This window comes from Lactuca sativa, chromosome 5, assembly GCF_002870075.4.
Source record: "Lactuca sativa cultivar Salinas chromosome 5, Lsat_Salinas_v11, whole genome shotgun sequence".
Taxonomy (NCBI): domain Eukaryota; kingdom Viridiplantae; phylum Streptophyta; class Magnoliopsida; order Asterales; family Asteraceae; genus Lactuca; species Lactuca sativa.
Window position 1 is genome coordinate 129,394,782 of NC_056627.2, and position 13,047 is coordinate 129,407,828.

The window sequence follows — 13,047 nt, forward strand, 5'->3', positions numbered from 1 at the left end:
TTTCAAAACCTTCACAATCACAAAATGATTTTTCTAAAAACAAAGTGCATGTTTCGAAACCAAGACAAGCATCTAATGTTCAAACTTCTTATCATGAGAGTTATATGAAAAATCAACAGTCAAAGAATTTTGTTAAGAATTCTCAAAATCAAAGGTTTTCACAACATAATTTTCAAAGAAGTGATTTTCGATCAAATGAACAAATTAGTTATCATAGAGTTCCACATCAAAATAAATTTTCGAAATCACAATTTTTTTTCCAGGAAATAACATTGAATCCCCCATTCTCAACCTTTTTCATTTTCTCAATTGAACTTACCTCTCTCTCTCTCTCTCTCTATATATATATATATATATATATATATATATATATATATATATATATATATATATATATATATATATATATATATATATATATATATATATATATATATATATATATATATATCTTCATCTTCATCTTCATCTTCATGCTTAATAAAAACCTCAGCCACATGTCCATCTGACATGTGTCCATCTCTAGCAATTCTATCTATTTTCTCCCACCTAATTCATTATTCAATATAAAATTCGTAATCAAATGTAATCAAATCTGTATCGCTATAATTTAATTTAGCTGCCGAATTTGGTGTAATTTCGGTTTTAATCATCTCTATTCCTAAACATCAGCGATTAATTTTTAAATACAGGGTTCCATACCAATTCTTCGTTTAGACCTTCCTTCATTTTGATGTTGTCGATCCTTAAATCTCGCCAATCCCTTATCTTTCTTCGTTATTTCCTTTTTTTCAACCCTAATCTTCTTTGTCCTCTTTATTAATGGCTGCGTTTGCAAGGACCCCAGGTATCATTGTGCTGTGAATGGTTTCCATTATTTTCCTTGATTTATTATTGATATGTCTAATACACGTGAATGGTGTTGTTGCAGCTTCTCAGATTAGTGATATCGCTATTTCAAGGTTTGTAATTTTTCAAGTTCGTAATAATCTTCTTGATAGCAACTATTTCCTCTTTGACTTTTAATTCAAAATTTGAAGCTTTGGATTTAATGTTTAGATTGAAAAAACTGAATGATAGTATGAATAAGGAATAAAAAACCAATGATATGTTGTTAAAATGTGACAATTTTGATTATGCACACTAAGTGCTCGTTGAAATGCTTGAACAAGACATAGTCTTAATCTAAAATTTTAAGGGAAGTTTGGATTTTGTGTCATTCTATTGGTGATTCTGGATCATATAGGAATGGTTCTAAGTCTACTTCAATCTCAAATGTTTCTCATGTTCCCTTTCTTTATTGCTCGGCCTCCACGACCTCATCACTCATGACACTGCCTACTCTTCCAAGTCACCAAACATTCTGATTGACAAAGAAAAAAAGGGAACCAGAAGATTGCAGGTATTTGTCATGGAGGGACCTTCAATTTCTCCTTTCAAGAGTATACCCACGAGGTTATATTCTTTTCTTCGTTATTGATTTTTATTATATTTATTCATAGGTTTTGATAAGGCTAGACCTAGAATCTTATAATTGATGTTGAAACCATTTGCAGTTGGCTCCTATAAAAAACTCTTTAAGCTTTAGAGATATGAAAAGGTATACCATTTGATTTTTTTTTATCTAAATACAACAAATTTTTTTGAATCAAACGATGAGATAAATCATATGTATATACCATGCCATTAATTCATCTACTTTATTCTTGGGTTTTTATTTACATGTAGATTGGACAAGAACATCCAACAATGAATACCTAGATGTAATTGCTGAATGGTAATATAGTGGCACCGAAGAAGGTAATATTTCACATATTTCATGCAAAAGCAGGTTGTATAACTAGGAGGTTTTCATATTTCTTTTAGAAACTTTATGTTTCTTTTACAATATTTATTATGCTTTTTAGTTCATTAACACTATATGCCCATTCATATTTTATACAACTTTTATATATGGAGAAACTCATGAAGCAGAAAAAAAAAATCATAAGCAAGTCAAAAAGTTATCACATATCTTAATTCATGTTAGTAAATATATTTCTTTGACCAATTCATTCAAAGAGTTAACTGCTTTTCATAATGGATGTTTGTGAAATATCAACATCCGAATCTGATATGGGTATGTTCTATAACATTATATAATCTAATGGAACTGATCATTTTACGGATCATAATGAATTCAATAGTATGATATCCATTCTCTATCTCTCTTCCTGTCTAGAAACGTTTAAGCATATGTTTTGTTTAAATTTGATGTTTTCTTGTGGTTTGCTAGGATGCATCATGTGTTCCTGCACGATTTATCAATGTCAAGGGCAAGATAAACTATGTTATAGCCATGACACCTTCTCTTATGTCAGGTGTTAAAGTTGAAGGAAAACTTCATGTGATTAGTAAAATAAATGTCTTGGCATCTCTTACTTAAAATTATAATGCTAGCTTTTAACAGTTATGCATTAAATTTATGAGGATTTGGTTTTAACAACATTAATATACACTTGCACGCCAAAAGAAACAAAAGTAAGAAGAACAAGACAGTATTCCATGATTTTAAAATTTAAAATTGGTGAATTATGCTTTTTTGTCCAAATTTTATGATGGTTCATGTATTAGATTTTTTAGTGACAAGGTTATCTTATTTTGTTTGTTGTGAATAATCATTCGATGAAAAAACATTCAGAATCACTAGGTAAATAATGAGGGGTATGAAAACATTGATGGTCTAGATCTAATGGATTTATTTCCATTTTTATAAGAATATGCATAACCATATTTTATATCCAATATCTTTGAAACTGTTATTGCTTATTATTATTGTATTTGAGAATCACTTCTTCACAACTATTTTCCAAAATACTAAGGTATGTTCATCCGTTTCCAATTCCAAAATGCATGTGAAGTTATATATGATATTTACTTATTAAATGTTGGACTTTTTTAAAGCATCATACTTTGTTTCTTTTTGTTAACATGCCTTTTTAATAGAGCGAGTTACATTTTCAATTTTAGTCCCTAAAGGAAATGGATAGTAATTTTAGTTCTTATTTTGGAGTTTTCCCTATGATTTTGGTCTCTGCTACAAAAGAAATGACCATATTGTTACAACATTGTACTTTTGGGGTTTTTTCTTATTTACACATTGTGCCTTCAAATATCAATCCAAGTATGGCTTTGTACTTTTAAATCGTCGGCAAACTATTTTCATCCATGATATGTTGTACTTGGTAGAATTGTAAGCTATAAATACACAAATAAACAATCAATACATCTGTATGTTTTGTATTTGTCCTATTTAGGCATCAAGTGAATATATGATATTGTGGTTTTGAGATGCAAATACATTTGTTTACCCCCAAAAAAAGATAAGCATGAACACGTTTCATAATTGATCATTAAACTCAAAAAATCAAATTAAATAAAAAAATGCTTCAAAATCAAAGTTCACGTTTGAAAATCTTTACATTTTAATATTTGAAAGTTGAAAAGGTAATGATAATCATATACTCTCTTTTTCTTTTTCTGCTAAGTGTTTTTTATTATTAATTATATTTTATGAAAACATATGGTTAAGTTTGTGTATGTTTGAAGCCGATTTTTTGAAAACACATGATCATTTAATTCATTTTATTTCACCGTTTGATTAAAAAAATAATGAAAAATAAAAATATTTTATATGTTTAAAAGGTTTGTAACCGATCATCTCCTTTATAATATAAACATGGCCAAAATATGTTGATATTTTTTGTGATAATAAACATGGATATAGCTATCTTATAAAAATTATGAACAAATGTTTTCATTTATTTATAATACTTTATGTTAATGAGAGGGTTACATAACATATAAATACTTTAGTTTTTTATAGCTTATTATAGATACTTAATCGTATTCTATTACGTCTTATATAATATTTTAATAATAACATTCTAACATAAAATGTAAAACATAATTTTATTGTATATAAAGTGATATTTTACATGTTATATAATGTTAAAAAAAATTATTATAAATAAGAAATAACATCTTATAAAAAAATATTTTACATGGTTTTGTCTTCTTTAAAATAAAAAGAAGAAAGTAGAATGCTAAAATGCACAAGAAATGAAATCACAATGCTATTTCCTATTTTTAAAATAATATAATTTTTCTATAAATAGAAGTACAATGCTATTAATAGAAATTGAAGTACGATGTTATTATCTAAATTATTTTAATATGTCAACCGTGTAGCACATGGGGTATAACCTAGTGTCTATATATATATATACACATATTTGATAAGCACAGATAATACCTATCTAGCTTTAAAATTATAAACCTAACTACTTATCTACTAATGCACCTATAGACAGTATACCTAGTCAGTTTATAGTATAGTAAAGTAAGTTGGGTATCAAACACATGGAACATATTCAGTGTACTAAGATAATTACTAAATATTAATCAAAAAACAACAAATAAAGAAGAGGTTTTATCTGATTTTGTAAGTTCAGATTAACTTAAAACTAAACAAACACTTAACCAAGAACGACTGTTATAAAGGTATTAAAAGCACTTTCATTTAGTTTTGAATCCACCTATTTCCTATGGTTAGTTTTTATTTAAGGATTAATAAAGTTGGTTGGTTACCATAATAGATGTTATTAGTAATCCTGGTTAGATCTCCTAATATTTTTATCAATTCATGAACTATTATGTAATGATCATACATAAGCAAATACATAATTGACTATTAAGAATTAGTGAGTTATGTAAGATTTATCTAAACACAATTTTGATCAAATCATGTTCTCTTACACAGATAACGTTGATGTATTTATTACCTAATCTAATCTTTGGTGAATCCTAACTCTAGCAATTTAATGTTCATAAAGTAGTCGGTAATCAAGTTAATGCAATATAAATTGAACACTCAATTACACTTAATGTGAATATAAGCAACAGAGATTAAAGCTTTATCATGTCAGGTATCAAAAATCAAGCACAAGCTTAATCCAACTTTATATAATCCATAAAAGTAAGAAACTAACTCCTAGTTTTAGGTTTTATCTAACTAAACGAAAGTCTACTAATTTAGCTACTCATGGCAGTAATCAAACACAGAAACATCATAGGAATAAAGATAAACATGATCAAACCGGATATGTAATGTGTTATCTTGATTGGTTCTTCAAATCTCTTAACTTCAGTTGAATTCTTCCATGAATGGTTTAATCTCGTAGGGTTCTGGCTTTTGATTTCGACTAACTCTCCAGAACAATTAATCCAACACTCCTAAATCGAATATGGCAAAGGCTATTTTTAGTTTCCTTAAAAATGTCTCTAATGTCGTGAGCATTAACATCTCATGTCATGAGATATATTGAATTCGTATCTTGAAAGGAAATTTGGCTTCCGCGTAATGATCTTCTAGAAAATTTGACTTCTCACGTCGTGACACTATGAGGCTTAGGTCGTGAGTTCCCTTCATACGTAAACTATCGAGTATTTCCTGATAACCACGTCGTTTTACTTCATTACCACGTTATAGGGATTGTATTTGCTAGATTCTTCTTCCGTTTAAGCTCCATTAAGCTCCTAATTCAGCTCCAATGCTTCCAGGTTCTAGTATTCATCATTTCTGATCTTTTTTCCTCAAGAATGTCCTATTTGGCTACAAAATGTAATTCAACTCAATAAAAATCAATTATCTTTGCAATTAACAAAAATATAACTTAAAATGTAATAAAATAATTCCTAAATATATGTAGATATGACTATATCAAAATACCCCACAATTGCCTTTCACTTGACCTCAAGCAAAACTAATCTTTTAAGTTAAACCTCATCACCAACATCACATAAGACAAACCATTTAGAACCCAACCATTACACCAAGACCGCAATGAGTATATTTGTGTCTAAAGTTCCTAAATACTTCTCAATCCTAAATACTCACAATCCTTATGAACATTCAACCCTTAGTTTGTATGACATTCATTTCTACAACCCTCTAAATCCATCCCCAGAAAACATTCTTAACCTTAAGGTGTTTTTAGTTAAACTCCCAAGCATACATATGATAAAATAACTTAGAAAGAAAAGATTATAAAATTGATACCACAATGAAGCTCTTGGAATTCATCTCTTCTTTTACATTTTCTCTTTGATTTCTTCCAATTCAACACTTTTTTTGTTTGATTTTTGGTATCTTTAATTTTTGATTCTTTAGAATTTTTGATCTCTTGATCTTCATACTTTGATAGCTCCTTCCACTTCAAAATTGTTTCAACTTTTGCAACTTTCTCTCTCTTTTCTCTCTCTCTCTCTCTCTCTATATATATATATATATATATATATATATCATTTTTTCGCTCAAATCTAAAAATCCTAAAAGGAAAACATATGCTTATGCAAAGGAGATTAACTTCAACCTTTGTTGGTTAGAGGTATTAGTCTAAGGTGCAATGACTACATAGACTTTCCTAGATACATTTTTGGTTACACTACAAAAATTTTTGTCATTCAAACTACCAGATTACCTTTCATATCTCATGACTTCTGATAAGAACTGGGAAGCCATAAATATACTATCACATCTGTTGGCTCAATTAAACATTTGAGCTCACATTGGATCGTCCCACGCAACACTAGCTAGTTAAGTTTTTAATTATCACTAGATTCCAAATTAGACCATTTTTCAAGTTTATAAATTTTAATTTTTTTCTAAACTAGCAATTTTTATTTTCCAATTTAAACTTGAATTTGTTTTTCGACCCCCACCCCACATGTAACGCCCCGATTCTCAGGTATTGTTTTAAATAAGATTTCTTGGGTTAAGCCCTACTCGACGAGTTGGTTGCCTTACTCGTCGAGTAGCAGCGGGGTGGGATCGCGTGTTAAGTGACCTAGTCGATGAGTCCATATTGGGTCTCGGCGAGTAGGAGCTGGCAGATGAAACCCTAAATCCTGGGGTTTTGAACCTTATTTAAAGGAACCTTAGCCTCCCTTGGGCCTCTTTACAGTTCTAGAGAGTCCTTGAGAACCCTAATACATGTGTGTGTGCCCATTATGTGTTTGAAGCTTGAGAAGAGGATCCTTGGAGGGAGAAGGCTTGGAGGAGAAGGAGATTGGAGCAAGTAAAGTGTGGGAATCAACACTTATCTCAGTCATCATCTTCTAGAGGTACCCAAATCACCATTTTTCCTTGTAGAACTCTTCTATTGGTTGAGTTTAGGGTTTTTGTGGAATATTAAGTTGATAAGATGAGCTATGGGCTAGATCTGAGGTTGTAACTTCAGATATAGACCCTCCTTGGATTCTAGAAGCATAAAGTCTCAGTTTTGGTCATGATTGAGGTCCCTCTTGAGGATGAAGCTCCATTAAGAACTTAAAATAGGCATTTAGAGCCTTTATAGCCATGCATGCATGTAAGGATTGCAACTTTACGTGCTAAGCATGCCCTAAAAGCTTGGATCTGTGATTTAGAGCCGCTGCATGGTTCAAAATAGGTCTGTATGGAAAAAGGACTGAATGGACTTGGCGAGTCGCAAGGTTGACTCGGCAAGTCACATGAACATGGATGTGAACTCGACGAGTTGGATGAACAACTCGGCGAGTCCGATGAAGATTGCCATAAACTCGGCGAGTTGAAGAACAACTCGGCGAGTTGAAGAACAACTCGGCGAGTTGAAGAACAACTCGGCGAGTTGAAGAACAACTCGGCAAGTCAGATGAGTTTTCTCTAGGATGTGTATGTGTGTGTATCTGTCTAGTTGCAAGGAGGAAACTCGACGGGTGGCCTTAAAGTTTGATCGAGAATCGAAGGAACTCGACGAGTCACCCCGATGACTCGGCGAGTTGGAAAGTACTTCAAGGAACTCGGCGAGTAGCCGAGGGCACTCGGAAAGTTAATGTCAACATGGATTGTTGACCTTGACTGAGGACTTTGACTTTGACCAAGGGTTGACTAGTGGGTTATGGAGCACCTTATAAGGTTAAGGACTTATGAGTGTGTTGCACTATGATAATAGGTGGTGGATCCTGTGTCAAGTGATCCGAGAGTTGGAGTTTACCTTTCAATTCGACATCTGCAAGGTGAGTTATCCTCACTATATCGATAGGGTCTACGACACCAAGGTCGGCCCTTTAGTTGTCATTGTTATGGTATGCTACATGTCGTTATGATCTGTTAGATCGGAATCAGGGTAGACAGTATGTTATGCTCTTATGGTCCATAGGGATTGATATGTTAGTGACCTGCTAGGTCGGTACTCTAGTTACAGGAGAATTCTATGATTGATGATCAGTGAGATATATATTTGATGTTTTTATATGCCAGTATATGATAGTTATGCGCACATGGTTATTTGCTAGTTGGTTGGGATGAGGTGGTCTTGCTTTGTGCTGAAGGCCAACATACCCTATGAGCGGCTCGAGGAGACTATAGGCCCACGTGGCGGACCGGTCATGTCGAAGGCTCGGATAAGATCCAGACAGACTGTAGGCCCGGTAGGGCGGTCCAGTCAGGTCGATGGCCCAGTATGCATGTTGATTGATTGATTGATTATTATTGATATTGTATTGTCAGTGTGGTATTGATATTTTGGGGGTAGCTCTCTAAGCCCTCGGGCTTACAGTTTTCAGTTTCTTGTTTCAGGTACTTCAGGAGATCATGGCAAGGCGAAGACGTGACCGTACCGCTCCTCATCCTTATGTTATGATTCTGGGACACTCTGATGGATATTGAATTGAAAACAATTTTGTAAACAAACGCTGTTTGATTTTATTTATGATTGAAAAGTTTAAATTTGGCATAAAATTTATGGATGTTACACCACACTTATTTCATAGAATGACCTCAATGTATGTAGTCTTTAAGCTCTTAACTGTTTAATATCCCTTTATTAACCTCTAAAATTCTACAAATCTCTCTTGATCTCTAATATTTGTTCCTTTTATTCCTTACATGTTTGTCACCCCACACTTATTACAAAATGTGGTCTTCAGTACTAAAACTCTTATGCACTAGACTCTCCATTTTTGTTTTATCAATCGATATGTTAACAACTCTACGAACAAAACAAACCATTGGTTGTAACAATAAAACGAACGTCTACCATTTGGTTACATGTTCAAAAACAAACCAAACAACAAAAACACAAATTAAACATACCGAAAATAAACTAAGAAAATAAAATTCAAATAAAAAGGATAATAAGTCATTCATCATCCCCATTTCTAGCCGCTCCACTCGTTCCAGCACCATCGTTTTTCCCTGGCCAAATCTCGCTCCATGAAGGACAAATCGGGTATTGATTTCCCAAAAATGGTGGTTGCTCCACATGAAAGTGTTGGATAATGGTCTCCATAGTACCACCTATCTAATTCAATACTCATGCTCATTCTATCAAGGTACTAGGCCATCAAATCATCACAAGATGGTCCTCCTCCCATGGGTATATTTCATTGCACTAGTTGACCTCTCTCTTGACCGGTATACTCCAATGTGACCCCCTATTTACAATAATCCTCATGTACTCTTAGTAACTCAAAGAAAGATTATCCATTCTTTTCATGTCAAAGTGTGACTCAACCTTGGTGAGAAAATACCATATGATTTTGCCAAGCGAGTGAAAAATTGCTCAGCCACTATTGGACTCCCGACTCTTGAGTTCACTGCTTTAGTGCCCAAATATTTCGCTCGAAAATATGGAATATTGCAGCAAGCTGTTGACACTATAATACACCATACAAAAATAAATTGAGACTTGTGACCTTGTCTCCATGCTTTTTATGGTTAACTGAAAATGCCACGAGGCGGTGAATAAGGCGCTGAATGGGTAAACAAATTTGATTTTCTTGTGACACCCCCAAATGAAACCTCTTGTTTGCGATTGCCGACCAAAATTCATAGCTATTTATCTCAGTTGAGTAGTCAAGTGCAGCCGCCCTCAAGAAAGTTTTAAAAATTGGATTCATTGTTTCATGTTGTTCGTATTACCCCATTCTCCATGAAAATTCGACAAAACTCCACTTCTGATATTCGCCCCCAAGACAAAAAACTAGTGCCCATGTATAATAAGGATCCTCCGTGTTTTCTTGAAATGAAACCGTTGCGAAAAATTCAATGCATAATTCCATGAAAACCGGTTCGCTTATGGAAAACAATTTTTCCCATCCATTACACGTGAAAGAAACACCATCTCCCTCAAATGTTTTTGTTAGATGCAGATTCAACCTCTGCATTATTTGAATCTCATTTAGCTTCGCCCAGTCAATTGTTGGGGAAATGGTAACCTTTTGGTTGTATAGCCACCCCAACTTATTCATGTAATTGTTCAACAAGCCTTGAGGAAGGTTATTGGGAAACCTATACAACGTATGTAGTTCAGAAACATTTCCTTGGAATTGCTCATTACTCCTCCTTTATATTATCCTATAAAATCAAGCAACAAACAAAAAACAAAACCAAAACAAAGCAGAATCAAAAATAGGCAACAATTTTGATGGATTACGAAACTCACGTCGTGATTCTTAATCCTCACGCCGTAAGTTTGATCGATGGCAACTTCACAATTTGTATTCACTCAAGCAAAACTGAGTTCAAAAATCAGTAAGGATTTTCTCAAACAACAGTTTAATGCCCGAAAATCTAACATGCAAGTTCAATTTCATACCAAATTGGGAATTTTGTGACTAAATCAAACTTAAAAATAAACCCTAAGTCCTAACTACCCAAAATTAGTGAAATTAAGAAGGAACACAAAAATCATACCTTTGATGATGCTAACATAAGAAAGAAGGAGAAAATTGAGATTCTTAGCTAAAATCGAAGGGGGGGGGGGGAGATTGGGTTCTCACATCATAAGTTTTTAGAACGTGGAAAAATTTTAACTTCTGTTTGTTTAAATGAAGCAGTCGTGTTCATTTTTGTTTCTCAAGTCGTGATATGTACCGAGCTCACATCGTGAGACTCACCTGGACCATTTGTTGGGCTTCTATTAATGAGCCACAAGGTGGTATTAGGCCACGTCGTGCGCTTCTCTTTAATGGCAAAAAATTCAACATTTTTATTTTTCTTAAAAATAGTTTTTACGTATGAGTGGGATCTTGCACTTGATTTCGAAAGTGCAATATGACAAAGACAACTATCCCAAAATGCAGAAACAAATAAATAAAAGAACAAAGAAAACAAAAATGCAAACCGAGCTTGGGTTGCCTCCCGAGAAACACTTCTTTTTTACGAAGCCATGAGTCAGACTCCTTCCCGCCCTACATTGTTGTGGTTGGGAGTGAGATCTCCTTTTGCTCCTTCCACCTCATTTTGGCAGGCTTGAACTCGTCTTATGTATGCTTTCTTTGAATTTTGTTTCTTCGTTTGAACGTTGCACGCCTCAAGCTTTCTCTTAACTCCTTGGGTTTTCTCAACGTTCAATTTCTTCTTTATTTGTATAGTTGACCCCTTTTTATTGACTTCTATTTCATCTAGCTTGGTTTCTCATTCTTTCCCTCCATCACTCAAACTATGATTTTCAACTTTACTTTCCACTTCAATTGGAATGTTTGGAACCATGAAAGCTACGACTTCAAAAACCATGGGAATTGATGCTCTTGGCTTGGTACGCTTGATTTCTTTTCTTCTTTGGACTTCTTTTTCCATTAGTTTTTCTAGCTCTTTAAGCTCATTATCTTCATCCACAAAGAACACTTCATTTTGAACTTTAGAATTCTCAAATCCTTCTTCAACTTCGAATGTCATCTCTTATTTTCCCACTCGTAAGGTGAGCTTTATTCACGAAAATCTACCAAGGCTAGTGAAGTATTTAGTAATAGATGCCCACGGATAATAGGCACATCTTCACCCTCTTTCATGTTTATCACCACAAATTGAATTTCGAATTTTAATTTATTAATATATCTTCAATTATGCCACAAGTATGAGTCACCGAACGATTCACCATATGAATTGTCATCCTTGTGGTCTTTAATTCTGGAAAGTCAAGCTTTTGGTAAAAAAATATGGCATCAAATTAATTCTTTCTCTCGAATCGGCTAACGCAAATTTCTTCGTGTCATTTCCATATTCGCATGGTAAAGTAAGGCATTCGGGATCTCCCATTTTATTTGGTATTCCTTCCATAATGACCATTGAACATTGTTAATTAAAAACTATATTGGATCTCTTCTCTAGTTGATGTCGAGTGTCGAGGAGATCTTGAAGAAACTTCACCTATTCAGTTATTTTGTCTAATGTGTCAACAATTGGTTTATTGATCGATATGCTTGACTTGATTTATAAATTTCATATGTTCTTGTTCTAATGTATGTAATTTAGCTCAATAAGGAAATGGAAATGGAGGTTGATATGTGTCAACTGAAGACGATATTTTTGTTCCTATACCATACCCATGATGTGAGTAAGTTTTCCTCACGTCGTAAGACCAGTTCAACAACTTTTTTCCTTTTTGTTGATCTTCTTTCTCTTAGGCTATGGATCGGAGTGCTCCGAGGCCTCCAATAATTCCAAAAACTTAGAGTTAGTGCTTTTATCATTGGAAATTGCCATAACGTGAGATTATGCCTTTTCATTGGGAATCTTAGGTGGTAGCCTTTCATTTACAAGCTTAGTTAATTGCCCAAGCCGAGTCTCGATGTTATGGATGGAAGATTGTTGGTTTCTAATGGTAACATTAGTAGCATTGTGTCGTTTTTTGGAAGCCTCCAAAAACCTACTAATTATTGACTCATAATCCATCTTCTTCTTGGGTGGTGGTTGTTCCTTTTGGTAGTAGCCCCATCCGGTTTGCCGATATTTTTCTTCGTTTTGCTTATAGTATTCTTCATAAGGCGGCTATTCTTTCTTTGGCTTTCTTCAATCTTAATCAAATTGATCCCCGCTAGAATAACAAACTTGTGACTTTTTATTCTCGTTTTCGTCTAAATTGAAATTCTTGGTTAATTGTGGCCCATTTTAATTGTCACAACCCATACGTATTGCATTTATGGATTGATATATCTTCTTCATTTTCCAATCTATGGTCTCTAATTTTGCTAACACTGCAGCTA

The 13,047-nt window shown here is 33.4% G+C and overlaps 1 long non-coding RNA gene across 2 annotated transcripts; it reads left to right on the forward strand.

Moving 5' to 3' along the window:
• Window positions 1–488: 488 nt before the first annotated feature.
• LOC111907109 (uncharacterized) lies at window positions 489–2,784 on the forward strand. 2 transcript variants are annotated; one of them, XR_006192378.2, is made up of 6 exons: window positions 491–847; window positions 932–962; window positions 1,247–1,455; window positions 1,557–1,600; window positions 1,729–1,800; window positions 2,276–2,784. It is a non-coding gene; the product is annotated as an uncharacterized LOC111907109 (long non-coding RNA). The 2 variants fall into 2 exon arrangements; XR_002855423.3 differs by having other exon boundaries at window positions 489–847; window positions 932–1,455.
• Window positions 2,785–13,047: the final 10,263 nt, after the last annotated feature.